The following is a 14,923-nucleotide window of genomic DNA, read 5'->3' on the forward strand; positions in this document are numbered from 1 at the left end:
TATTTTGTTCTCACAGAATCTTATGAGGTAGGTACAACATTTACCATCATTTTACACACAAGGAAACTGAAATACAGAGTAATAACTATTTTTCTCAAGATCATATAGTTAGTAAGTAACAGAACTAGGATTCAAACCCTGGCAGTCTGGATCCAACATCTGTAACCTTGATCAGTTAGCCATGCACTGGTTGGGCCGTGGTGCTTCAATTTTGAAAGACAAATTCAAATCCAACATCAAAGAACATAACCAAACATAACCACAACCGTTTCTCTAAAATTCCTGCCAGAGCTCAAGTCTGAGAGAAGAGGACTCTGGGGTCTTGCTCTGAAGGTGATTTAGTTTGTTCTTCTAGCACAATGGACAAACTGATCCTAAAACTCCTATGGAAATGCAAGGGACTCCAGGTAGCCAAAAACAATCTTAAGAAAGAACAAAGCTGGAGAACTCACAGTTCCTGATTTTAAAATTTACTACAAAGACACAATAATCAAAACGATGTGGTACTAGCACAAGGACAGACACATAGATCAATAGAATAGGATTGAGAGTCCAGAAGCAACCCCATACATCTGTGATTTTTGACAAGGGTGACAAAATCATTCAATGGGGGAAAGAATAGTTGTTTTTTTTTTTTTTGTCGAGACAGTTTCCCTCTTGTTGCCCAGGCTGGAGTGCAATGGTGTAATCTCGGCTCACCGCAACCTCCGCCTCCTGGGTTCAAGCAATTCTCCTGCCTCAGCCTCCCAAGTAGCTAGGATTACAGGCACGTGCCACCACGCCTGGCTAATTTTGTATTTTTAGAGGAGATGGGGTTTCTCCATGTTGGTCAGGCTGGTCTCGAATTTCCAACCTCAGGAGATCTGCCAGCCTCAGCCTCCCAAAGTGTTGGGATTACAGGTGTGAGCCACCGTGCCCTTCCAAGAATAGTCTTTTTAATAAATAGTGCTGGGACAATTGATTATCCACGTGCAAAAGAGCAAATTTGGACCCTTACCTCCCACCATATAAAAAAGTGAATTCAAAATGCAAAGACCTAACTGTAAGAGCTAAAACTATAAAAACTCTTAGAAGGAAACAAAAGTATAAATCTTAGTATCTTGGATTAGGCAACAGTTCCTTAATTATAACACCAAAACCAAAAGCAGCAAAGGAAAAACTAGATAAACTGACTTCAACAAATTAAAAATGTTTGTCTATCAAGGGATACTATCAAAAGAGTAAATAAACAACCTACAGAATGGGAGAATATATTTGCAAATTATATATCTGACAAGAGTCTAGTATCCAGAATATATAAAGAACTCTTACAACTCAACAACAAGAAAACAAACAACCCAATTTAAAAATGGGTGAAGGATTTGAATAGACATCTTTCCAAAGAAGATTTACAAATGGCCAATACGCACGTGAGAAAATGATCAACATCATTAGTCATTAGAGAAATGAAAATCAAAGCCACATGAGATACCACTTTACACCCACTAGGATGGCTTCATAAAAAACAAAGTGGAAAATAAGTTCTGGCACGGATGTGGAGAAATTGGAACCCTCATACGGTGCTGGTGGGTATGCAAAATGGTGTAGTCATTGTGGAAAACACTTTGGCAGTTCTTCAAAAAGTTAAACATATAGAGGTACCATATGATCCAACAATTCCACTCCAAGGTATATATCCAAGAAAATTGAAAGCATATGTTTCCACAAAAACTTGCACACGAATGTTCATAGCAGCAATACTCACAATAGCCAAAAAGTAGAAACAATCCAAATGTCCGTCAAATGATGACTGGATAAACAAAATGTAGTTTATCCACAGAATGGCATACTCATCAGTAGTAAAAAGAATGAAGTACTGATACGTGCTGCAACATGGATGAACCTTGGAAACGCTGTGCTAAGTAAGAGAAGCCAGACATGAAAGACCACCTACTATATGCTTCCATTTATATTAAATGCCCGGAATTGGCAAGTCCATAGGGACAGAAAGTAGATTAGTGGTTGCCAGGGGCTGGAGGGATTGAGGAGTTGGGAGACGCTGCTAATGGGTATGGGGTTTCTTTTCAGAGTGATGGAAATGTTTTGGAATGAGAAAGTGAGGATGGTTACACAACATTGTGAATATTCAACCCCCTGCCCCACAGAATTATACATTTAAAAATGGTTAAAATGGCAACCCAGCACTTTGGGGGTCTGAGGCGGGAGGATCCCTTGAGTCCAGGAGTTTGAGACCAGCCTGGGCAACATAGTGATACCCTTATCTCTACACAAAATTAAAAAAAACAATTATCTGGGTGTGGTGGTGGTGTGTGCCTATAGTCCCAGCTATTTGGGAGGCTGAAGCGGGAGGGTCACTTGAGCCCAGGAGTTTGAGGCTGCAGTGAGCTGTGACTGTGCACTCCAGCCTGAGTGACAGAGCAAGATTCTGTTGTCAACCCCCCCCCAAAACCAATTAAAATGGTGAACTTTATGCTATGTGGATTTTATCTCAATTTTAAAAATTGCAAAAGTACAAGAAAAATGACCGGATGGTGTTAGTCCTCTGCCTGAAACTTTGTCACTGGCTTCCTGTCCCTTCTGAGGCCTGCCTGTGCTGTTCCCTGCCGCCTCCCAGCCTCATTGCAGCCCACTGGCCCCTTCCCTTTGGATTCCAGCCTTTTTTCCTTCAATACTAAGGGAATGTGCCAGGCTTTCCACCGTCCTCTGCGCCTTTGGACTGGCTGTTTCCTCTGCTGGAAACATGCTTGTTCCACCCTCTCCATCTCTCAAGGAACATTCCGTGCCCTTCCAAACCATGTCAACACATCACTCCTTGTTCTTTCCTTCTGCACTTTTGCCCCATTAGCATGTTCGTGTGAACGTGCACACACACAGAGACAGATTATTTGACTAATGTCTTCATTTCCTACCAGACCCTAAGCCTTACTCACCATTTTATCCCTGGCCCTTCACATGGTGGCTAGCCAGCCACACAGTTGCTAACTTAATCCTCTGTTGGTCCTGCCTGCTGGGGATTCGGGGACCAACTTCACCAGGCCCTTGTTCTTCTTGGCAGCTCCAATTCCTTCCTCTAGCCCAGGGGTTCTCAATCCTGGCTGTTCATTTGGATTACCCAGGGGAGTTTTAAAAAATGCCCACAGCCAGGCTCCAGTCAGACAACTGAGTTTCTCGGGTTGGGACTTGTGCAAGGGTAATGTAAAGGCTGCTCAGGTGTCTGATGTGCCGCCCCGGTTGAGAACTGCTCCTCCAACCTCATTTCCGTCCTCTCCAAACCACTGCAGAGTGGGAGGGATTATCCCAGCTTTTCCTCTCATCCTGCGCAACTCAATCCATCCTCATTTATTCTGAGCACCTACAATGTGTCAAGTCCTGTGCAAGTCCCCAAGAGCACAAAGACCTAAGACACCATTCCCGGAGACAGTGTGTCCCTCTTTGGTGTTTTCTTACGGGCACGTAAATACCAGCTACTGCCAAGAAACAAAGTCAAGCAGGGAAAGCAGCAATACATTTCTGAGCTAGCAGAAGGAGTGGAAGTTTCCAGCTCACAGTTATTGCTGGGGACGCCTCTGAATGTTGCTGTGACATCTCTCGGCCTGAGGCTTCTCCAGCACCTTGTCCCTGCCTTCCTTTTGCCCACAGTGAGGGGCTTCTCCAGTGTTCTTTTTGTATCAGTCTTACCCATTTGGGTAAGACAGAAAACCCTAGGGGGTGGCTTCAGATGTTCGGAAGGCTAGGCTAATACACATTTGTGACTCCAGCCCGGTTCTGCCTCAGGAGGCTTCCATCTCATGCAGAAAACCCATAGGGTGGCTCCAAGTTTCTTCACGGAAAGGACTGGGTTAACAACTTATTTGGAAGCAGTTTGGGGTAGGGCTAGGGGATTTGTGTTGCAGCTACATTTTTATGGAAAGCACACAATTTTAACTTAGGTTGTATTAAAGATGACTTTATTGATAATTCACACGAGGCAGAGAACATCACTTGTCTCTGTTGGAGAATATTTCTATTATTATTTTATTTTACAGTAGCTCTGAGGGTGAGATACTGGTGAAGATTTTGGTGGGTCAAAGCCATCCCTTGGCACTGTCTCTGAAGAGAGTTCTCCAGTCTTCCTGGGAAATGTTGTGTTTAACTATTCTGTGAGCTTAAAATGAGAGCAAAGCCCACATCCTTTAAATCATGGGCATAGCGTCTGCAGGTGGAGCAAGGTGGCAAGAGATTTGACCTCAGTTTCCACTGTGACTTACTGTGGGACGTAAGAAAAGTAAGCACCTCAGTTTCTTCATCTATCAAATGGGGATAGTAACTAGAACCTACCTCTTTGGGTTTTGGGAGACCCAAAGAAATGATACATGTACAGACATACCTCGGAGATATTGTGAGTTCAATTCCAGACTACTGCAATAAAGCAAATATTGCAATAAAGCAATTCACATGAGTTTTTTGGTTTTCCAGTGCACATAAAACTTACGTTTATGCTATACTGTAGTCTATTAAGTGTGCAATAGCATTATGTCTAAAAACAATGGATATACCTTAATTTAAAAAACTTTATTGCTGAAAAAATGCTAGCAATCACCTGAGCCTTCAGCGAGTTGTAATCTTTTTGCTGGTGGGGTAGAGGGTCTTGCCTTGATGTTGGTGGCTGCTGACTCATCAGGGTAGTGGTTGCTGAAGGTTGTGGTGACTGTGGCAATTTCTTAAAGTAAGACAACAGGAAAGTTTGCTGCATCCAGTGACACTTCCTTTTATGAAAGATTTCTCTGTAGGATATGATGCTGTTTGATAGCATTTTACCCACAGTAGAACTTTCAAAATTAGACTCAGTCCTCTCAAACCCTGCTGCTGCTTTATCAACTGAGTTTATGTGATATTCTAAATCCACTGTCGTCATTTCAACAATGTTCACAGCATCTTCACCAGGAGTAGATTCTATCTTAAGAAACCACTTTCTTTGCTCATCCATAAGAAGCAACTCCTCATCCGTTAAAGTTTTATCATGAGATTGCAGTAATTCAGTCACATCTTCAGGCTCCACTTCTAATTCTAGTTCTCTTGCTATTTCCACCACATCTGCAGTTACTTCCTGTACACAAGTCTTGAACCCCTCGAAATCATCCCTGAGGATTGGAACCAACTTCTTCCAAATTCTTGTGCAAGTTGATATTTTGACCTTCTCCCATGAATCATGAATGTTCTTAATGGCACCTAGAATGGTGAATCCTTTCCAGAAGGTTTTCAATTTTCTTTGCCCAGATCCACCAGAGGAGTCACTATCTATGGTAGCTCTAGCCTTACAAAATGTGCTTCTTAAATTATAAGACTTGAAAGTCAAAATTATTCCTCGATCCATAGGCTGCAGATTGGATGTTGTGTTAGCAGGCATAAAAACATTAATCTTCTTGTACATCTCCATCAGAGCTTTTGAGTGACCAGGTGCACTGTCAATAAGCAGTAATATGGTGAATCTTTTTTTTTCTAGAGCAGTAGTTCTTAACAGTGGCCTTAAAATAGCTAGTAAACCATGCTGTAAGCAGATATGCTGTCATTCAGGCTTTGTTGTTCCATTTATAGAGCACAGGCAGAGGAGATTTAGCACAAGTCTTAAGAATCCTAGGATTTTCAGAATGGCAAATGAGTACTGGCTTCAACTTAAAGTCACCAGCTGCACTGGCCCCTAACCAGCTTGTCCTTTGAAGCTTGGAAGCCAGGCATGGACTTCTTCTCCCTAGCTACGAAAGCTAGATGGCATCTTCTTCCAACAGAAGGCTGTTTCAACTGCCTTGAAAATCTGGTAGCTACCTTCATCAATGATCTTAGCCAGAGCTCCTGGAGAACTTGCTGCAGCTTCTACATCAGCACTTGCTGCTTCACCTTGGCTTTTATGTATGGCCATAGCTTCTTTCATTAAGCTTCATGAACCAACCTCTCCTAGCTTCAAACTTTTCTTCTGCAGCTGCTTCACCTCTCTCAGCCTTCATAGAATTGAAGAGAGTTAGGGCCCAAGGGGAGGGAGAGAGATGGGAGAACGTCTGGTCAGTGAAGCAGTCAAAACACACACAACATTTATCAATTAGGTTTGCCATTTTTTATGGGTATGGTTTCTGGCACCCCAAAACAATTACTATAGTAACATCAAAATCACTAATCCCAGATCACCATAACACATATAATAATAATGAAAACATCTGAAATGTTTAGGAGGCACAAAGCCCATCATGAAGGCAGAATTGCAGAGGGACTTCAGAGACGGACTATCACTTGCCTAGTTCTTAAACTCTCTGGGCCTCAGTTTCCTCATCTGTAATGTGGGGATAATTGTAGTACCTTAACCTGTAAGGTTGTTGCAAGGCTTAAAATGGTGCGTGGTATGTACTAAGTGCTTAATATATGTTAGTTACAGTTAGTACTGAGCCTAGGTCCTCATGGGAGCAGTGTAGAACTTCCCGTCCCCTCCCCCACATTCCCTCACAGGAGACTGGGCACTCTAGAAGAAACGGACTATGGCTTGTTAATGTTTGCATTCCAATGCCCATCACAGGACCTGGCACACAGCAGGTGCCCAGAAAATACCATTAAGTCGCAAGACAGACTTGCAGGATTGCAAGTTCTACTTTACAGAGAAGGAAACTGAGGATCATGGAGGAGCAGAAACTTGTCCTAAGCCACGTGGGGTTGCCAGTGAAGGATCTGGGTTGGACTCCAAGTCTCTGGCTCTTTCTCCTCTACCAGGGGGGTGATCCAGGCCTTCCCAGTTCGGTGGCCAGTCCCACCCAGCCCTGAAGCACCTACCCAGCATGACAGCTCACTGCTCCCCCCCGTGGGGAAATGGGCTTGGCAGAGCCACCCCTACTCAGGGGCCCGGCATGGCAGCTCCGTAGCAACCTGAGAATGCAGCAGTGGGGTGGGGAGCTGACCCCGGAGGAGAGGGATAAGATGGGGGAGCTCCACAGACAGGATCTAGAACAATTCCCCCACCTGTCTGAAGAGTTTCCCCATGCTGGAACTTTGTAATCAACCTCTCCCCATCCGCAACCCTTGATCTGTTCTCTGCCCCTGTCGTTTTTCCTTTCTCAGAATGTTGTACAAATAAAATCAACAGCTTAGAATCTTTTGAGGCTGGCTTCTTTCACTCAACATAATGCATTTGAAAGTCATCCATGGTGCTGTGTGTATCAATAGGTCATTCTTGTTTATGGCTGAGTAATATTCCATTGTATGGCTGTGCTACATTTTGATTATCCGTTCACTCGTTTAAAGGACATTTGGTTATGGGAAAAGAAAATTTTTAAAAAAAGGACATTTGGGGCATTTCTGGTTTTTTGTAATGATGAAAATGTATGTAATTTATATAATTATGTGCTGCTATCAACATCTGTGCACAGGTTTTTGTGTGAATGTAAGTTTTCATTTCTCTGGGAAATAAATACCTGGGAGTGAGATTGCTGGGTCATATCACAAGCGTTTTGAGAAACTAACAGGCTGTTTTCTAGGATAACTACCATTTTGCATTTCCACCAGCAATGTATGAAAATTCTAGTTGTTCCACATCCTGCCTAGCACTCAGTAATTGGCAGTATTTTTTTTACCTTTGCCATTCTAAATAAGATGCACAACCCAAGCATGGAATTGTGACAAAAAATCTTAATAAATGGTGTCAGTGGCTACAGAAATCAGAATAAGGCTTGCTAGAGTGAGCTGGAGCAAACAATTACATCTCAGACACCAGAATGATGGTGGAGGTGTGGGAGGAGGATGCCCTGGAGTGATGGAAGGAACTGGGTTAAGACAAATTCAAGGGGGACCTGGGATTGTGGAGTGACTCTCCAGGGTCAGGGCTGCAAAGCCTTCAGACTGTCAAACTGCATCATCCCTCCATTGCACCAAGGCAGAGACCGAGGTCTGATGGTCAGGGAAGGGTCTGCCTAGCCACAGGAAGTACAGTGGCTTCTTAATGAATTTGTGAATGACAAAATGGGGATTGTCCTCAGGCTTCCCCTGGGGCCGGGGTATGGTGTGGTGCTCGCCTGGAGGTGGCAGGTGCACTGATTGACCTCTCCTGGGTCATTTGGACAGAGGGCTTCTTTGTGAGGGACACAGCTCAGAAACAGCTCCTTGTGGCAATGCCTGGCGCAGAGGGACCCCTGTGCCCACTCTAAGAAGGAGGACAGGCTGTGGAACTGGGAGGGTGGGAACTGGGGAGTGTCACAGGGTCGTCTGACCCGGAGGTATTAATTGTTCCCATTGCATGAAAAACTGGTCATTTCCCTTCTTCTGGGTGACCCTCGAGTCTCTGAAGGCATAGCATCCTCATTAAAGCCCCCAGGCCTGCCCCACAGGGGACAGACAGCACTGACTAGGAAAGAATCCAGGCTGTAGCTCCCGTAGGCCTGGAGCTGCCCAGCCCTCACTCCACTCACCCCTCCTACCTCTGATATTCAACAACGAAAGGCCCCAGGGAGGCAGGGTTGAGTGGATGGACTATGGCCCTGGATTCTGGGGGCAAAGGAGGGGGTCCCATGATTCCCTAATGTGTCTGAGCCAGGGTGTGACTTGGCCTTGACCTCAGCTCTTTGACTTGTATCTCACACAAGAAAGGAGAGGAAGCAGAGAAAACCCCTATTCAAGAAGCGCATGGCCATATACATTGCTCAAGGGGGTGGCCTGTGCCAATGATTGTAGCAGCAATGGCCATCTGCCTGTCTCTAAATCTCACTCCACTGCCCTGCCACCGTACCTGGAATTCTACCACTGGGGTCAGGCCTTTGATTAAAGCTGTGACTCTGGAAGAGCCCTGTGAAAATGTATCCACATTACTTAGAGAGGGCAGGCATTGTTTTGTGTTGCCCAACTAAATTAACTGCTGCCACTTAGAGAGTGCCTACTGCAGGGTTCCGAGGGGCTGGGACATGAGAGGGGTAACTTGTGATGAGTGAGTGGGGGAATGGAGGAAGAGAGATTGGTGTGAGCAAAAGGCATGGCCTGATCATGGTGGGCAGCATGTGCTGGGGGCAGAGGTGGCCCAAATTGGAGGGAATAAGTGGGGAGGCTGGTGGGGGAGGCAGACTGACCACAGGGCATTGAAGGACAGGGGTGTGGGGCAGAGGAGGGTGGTGTGGGATGGGACTGAAGCCTCCTCTTTGTCTGGTGGTTTCTGAATGACCGACACACTTTGAGAAGACTTTCTGCTCCTGAGACGTTTAGATGCTGCCATGGAGCTGCTCTTTGGGGCATACGGGAGAGGCCTCTAGGATTGTGGCTCTTCCTCCATTACCTTCTTTCAAAGCAGACTTTGGCTTCAGGAGCTTGTGACCAAGGAAAAGGGCTCCTACCTTTTCCTGCACTGGCAACATCAAAGGTGACCGTGCCACCTCCTCCCAGTTAGTGCATTTGGGGCTGAGGAGATACACTGTAGTATAGACAACAAGCATAGTGATGACAATGACAACATCTTGACGATATCTTCATCAAATGCCATTGCTGAGTGTTTACTTCCCACCAGGTGCTGTGTAAGCAGTTCACGCGCGTTTCACGTAATGCTTACAAGGACCCTATTGTCACCCCAATTTATGGAGCACGAGATGGAGATACAACTTGCCCAGGAGCATGTGGTGAGTACAGAGAACAGCTGGAATCCAGATGCAGATGTGACTGCAAAGTGGATGCTTTTGACCGCCACTCAAGGTCAAATGGAACCGAAATTGTCACCCCTTTAATTCAGGTGGACAGAGGAGTATGACATGAGGAGTTCCTAGAATTCTAGGTCTGCGCTGGATGGGGAATAGGGGACCTGGGACCAGACCCTGCCCCAGAGAATCCCAGTCCATATGGGGGAGATGGGGTGGGGGAGGCGGACTGACCGCAGGGCATTGAAGGACAGAGGTGGCACTCTAGGGGGATGGCGACAGTGCTCTCTGCTGAGCAGCACCTACCCTTGGTTGGGCATTCACAATGAGATTTCCCTGTCTTGTCCCCATCGAAGTTTATCCAAGGAGTACATGACTGTAAATTTTTCCAACTCCGCAACCACTCGGCCCTGGCCCCAGCCTTGGCCAGTGGATGCTGCTGAGCAGACAACAGATTTGTCACTGGGCAAGTCCCTGAGCCAGCACAGCTGTCAATGGGGAAGAGTGGCTCTGCATGGTGGCTGTGGCAAGTTTACCCTTGAGTGTGACAGGTGCAGATAGAGACCTCAGAATTTGTGGCTCTTCCCTCTGAGTGATGGATGGATCTAGCTCCTTGAGCCTGGGCTCCACCACTTGCTGTCAGAGATTAGTCCAGCTCAGCGGGGTGGGGAGTGAAGCAGAGGGCAGGATGTGCCTCTGAACACCTTTGGGACCCCTTTCTTGGTGGGCAGGGCTGGGTGTGAGTGCAATGACCTTGCCCAGGATGGAAGAAGGGGACTTGAAGGTTGTGAGCTTGATGTCTGCTGCTCCCGGCTGCCCCCTGACAGCTTCCACTCTGTCCCTGCACAGCAAACAACAGCAGGGCACAACTCTTGCTTCCTTTCTCTCTTCTCTCTTGCTTTCTTCCAATGATCTTCCAGTGATCCAGTGACAAATATTTATGGAACATGTACCCTTGGCAAGCACTGTGCTAGGTTCTGGGAAAAGAGTTGTGAGCAAGACACCTAATCTCCCTGTCCTTAGAGTCACATGGGGGCAGAAGCCAACAAACATCTTAAGAGACGAGAGACACCTCAGGGAATTGCGAGGCCTATGCAGAGAATTCGGAATGGTGAGAAAGAGTGACCAAGCAGCCACTTGTGACCAGGAAGGTGTCTCTTAGGAAGTGACACTGAAAGATAACAGTGCCAGCCATGTGTGGTTTTGGGGAAAAGCCCAGTAGGCAGAGGGAACAGTTGATGCAAAGGGCTGAAGGCAGGAATAAGCTCAGAGGTTTCCAATTTGAGAGCAAAGGCATTTGTGCTAGAGTGGAGCACGTGCTGGGGACATGGCACAGGATAGAAGGCCAGGGCTACTTCTTCACAGGGCCTGAGTCAGCACGAGGAGTTTGAGTTTTAACCTGACTACTGGGGGATGGGCAGCTATTGGGGATTTAAAGTAGGGGACAGGCAAGATTTGATTTATGTTTTGAAATCATCACTCTGGATTCATTAGAGCAGATGCCACTAGCAAAATTCAAACTTGCTGGAGTTCTCCAGCTGCCAACACACACGGCCTGCCCAGAATATCCAGTGCTATTTGTCCTGGTGCCATTCTGACCATATAGAATGCACTGTGTCTAAAATGATTTTAAATACGTAAAGTTTTGTATTAATGTCATTATACACAGACACATATCTCCTGAGTATTTCTTTATGAGACATGTGGACAAGGACCAATCTTATCCAAGCAAGATACAGAGCCTTGAGTGAAACTGGCACCATTACGAACCATTCTGAGTCCATCAGTTACAAAAACTGCTGCTAATAAATAGTAAAGTAGGGAAGCTAAATGCAAGAGCCTTAGAAGCGTAGGCCCATTGGCTCAAAGGGATATTAACAGATTGGCATTTGAGTGTTGATGTTTGTCGAGCTTTGGGCAGCATCGTAATTCAACACATGGTTTGGTGTGACAATGCCTAGTGTGATATGCTGAATCCGAGATGAGCATGTCATATATAAAAGAGAGAAGAGCTAGCTCAGAGCTTAGAAAGGAAAAGGAGAATAAAAATTGAGAAATGTGTATTAGAGCATGATAGGAAGGAATTTCAGTGTCCTGGAATTGAATTGGAAAGAACAGCATGAATTTAGGACATTAGCATTCTGCTTAATCCCCCAAATAACCCAGGCTACCTCTGGGCTGATGCATGGGGTCCTGGTGTCATGACATAACTGTGTAGTCCCACTGACCGTGGAGTAGTCCTTTAAGTCGCTTCGTATCCCAAGGAAGCAAGGGCTTCCTGAAGGATAAGGTGTGCTGGATCTTGAAGAGGAGATATCTTGGTTTTGGAAGGCAGTGATGCTTTTTTTTTTTTTTTTTTTTGAGACATAGTCTCGCTCTGTCGCCCAGGCTGGAGTGCAGTGGTGCGATCTTGGCTCACTGCAAGCTCTGTCTCCCGGGTTCACGCCATTCTCCTGTCTCAGTCTCCCAAGTAGCTGGGACAAGGAAGGCAGTGATGCTTTTAAAGATGCCTACAGGAAAATTAGAATGAGCAGCCAGCCCAGAGAGACTCCTTCTTACCCCCTGTTAGTATGCCCAAGCAGGGACAATCTAAGCATAAAAGTCAGTAATTATGAGCAAATGGCACAAACCAAGTCTATAAATGAGCCTGAGTCTATAAGCCCTGTTGAAAGATGAAAGTTAATGTGAAGTGTGCCAGAATAAGTTGGAAGGCACACCATCCGTTTTTCTGGTTTACTGAGAGATATTGATTAAGTCACGTGGCTAGAGGCTCACACCTACATTGTGGCCAGCACCTAGGTCTCCGATCCAAATTTTTGTCAACTTGTTTCGATAATTGCTTAAGAGATTAAAATGCAGAATCGTGCTATTCCTTATGATGTTTATTTGGTTGTGCCCGGTGTTGGATGTGTGTAAAAAGCCGGGGTGGAATGCAGTGATCTGTAAGCCTTATTTAAAACACTTAGGAAGCACCAGTACACACAGACCCACAAGACCCAGATTTTGTCATTATAAACCTTTGCATGGCACATCCACATTGTCCTTTGCCCAAGTGACTTTGTCACCAGGGAACAGGTATATAGCACACCCAAAAGAAATCAAGATGTCTTGAGAAAAGGTGAACAGGATGGTCTTATTGTCCTGAGGCCAGGACCACTGACACTCCAGGGTCATATTTAGGGTCATGTACCAACAGGTACATAAGTACGCGTGTGGTTTTTTGACCTTTATAGGTGAACAAAGTGAATTATTGTAAAATTTAAAATGAGAAAGATTTTACAAATAATCCTGATTTTTCCATTTCTTTTGAAAAATTGAAAGATCTTCACAGGAGGCTGGAGTTGAGTAGGGACCTCCCTCTAGACCGAGGTTGCGACTCCAGTTAACCCCAGTCACCACCACTCCCAGTCGTCTCCTATGTAGATTATCTTCTTGAGCTCTGTAGATATTTGAGTGTTTGATTTCTGCTAGTGATAGCAATGGAAGACAGAAACAGTGAAGGGCCCATTATTGCTGCTTTATGGCTAAGGAAACTGAGGCCTTAGAGGGCTCAAGTAAATTGCCTGAGGTCTCAGGCTGGGAGGAACTACTAGTTGGCTACCATATCATGCATCCTCCTCTTCCTCATTACTAACAGAACTCTATTAGACTTTTTCTTTTTGAGACACAGCCTCTCTTCCTGTGTTCCCCAGGCTGGCCTTGAGCTCCAGGGTTCAAGCGATCCTCCTGTCTCAGCCTCCTACGTAGCTGAGACTACAGGTTCACACCACAGTGCCCAGCTCACAACCCAGTGTGGCCTGGTGATTAAGTTCTGGCCAATGACATGTAGGCAGCATTGTAAGGACCATTTGAAAAAGCATCCTGGCCAGGTGTGGTAGCTCACACCTGTAATCCCAGCACTTTGGGAGGCCAAGGCGGGTGGATCACTTGAGGTCAGGAGTTCAAGACCAGCCTGGCCAATATGGTGAAACCCCATCTCTACTAAAAACACAAAAAATTAGTTGGGCATGGTGGCGGATGCCTGTAATCCCAGCTACTTGGGAGGCTGAGGTATGAGAATCGCTTGAAACTGGGAGGTGGAGGTTGCGGTGAGCTGAGATCACACCACTGTACTCCAGCCTGGGCAACAGAGTGAGACTCCATCTCAAAAAAAAAAAAAAAAGGCATCTTAATTGGAGGGAGACATATTCTTTCCCCTTTTGTCCTCATTCCTCATGCCTGGAGTGCTGATATAATTAATGGCTGGGGCCCTGTCAGCTGTATTGGGCCATGAAGAGACTCTGAGAATGGAAGCTGTGAATTTCAGAGCAGAAAGACAGGAATTGGATTTTCTGATGAATGCGTGGATCCACGGCACCAGTCTTGACCTATCTGTTTCATGATAGCTAATAAACCATGTGTGTTTTAAGTCAAGTCTCACTTACTGTAACCAATACAGTGGTAAGGCCAGGATTCACACTCAGTCTGCCGGACACCATTGCCTGGGCTCTTAGGCACTGCAGTAATAGCCAATCGCAGACATTCCCTATTGCCTGAAGCTGGCCTAACCACCCTCCTCTTTGCATACTGGCATTGGAGGGGCAATTGAACCACATGCTTGGTCTGGGTAATGGCAAGTGGCAGTCTTCCAGTTCTACAGAAACTACAAAACTGACCCAAACAAGGGCAGTCTGGGAGTTCCTTGGTTGGGAACTGCAGTTCCATATGTCACCTCACTATAAGAACAATAGCCTCTGAGCTTCCATTTTGGGCCGCCCTCCAAGGCCAAATGACAGACAAACAATAACCAAAAGGGAGTAGGTTCTTCAGGGAGACCCTAACAGTCTGCCGAGGCTGTCACCAGCTGCTACCTTATTTTTATTAATGTGTAGTGTATTCCTGTAGTGACAAGTGTCCTTTTAGTTAATAGTAATGGATCTCTCTTGCTTAAGTGGTTGGGATTATTAATTTTGCTTTTGGCACAAGAAAAACCCACATGAGGCTGGGCGCGGTGGCTCACGCCTGTAATCCCAGCACTTAGGGAGGCCAAGGCAGGCAGATCATGAGGTTAGGAGTTCGAGACCAGCATGGCCAATGTGGCGAAGCCCCATCTCTACTAAAAATACAAAAATTAGCCGGATGTGGTGGCAGTCACCTGTAATCCCAGCTACTTGGGAGGCTGAGGCAGGAGAATTGCTTGAACACGGGTGGCAGAGGTTGCAGTGAGCCAAGATTGCACCACTGCACTCAAGCCTGGGCGACGGAGCAAGACTCCATCTCAAAAAGGAAAAAAAGAGAAAAAACCCACTTGATAGATG

This window comes from Nomascus leucogenys, chromosome 12 (assembly GCF_006542625.1).
Source record: "Nomascus leucogenys isolate Asia chromosome 12, Asia_NLE_v1, whole genome shotgun sequence".
Classification (NCBI taxonomy): domain Eukaryota; kingdom Metazoa; phylum Chordata; class Mammalia; order Primates; family Hylobatidae; genus Nomascus; species Nomascus leucogenys.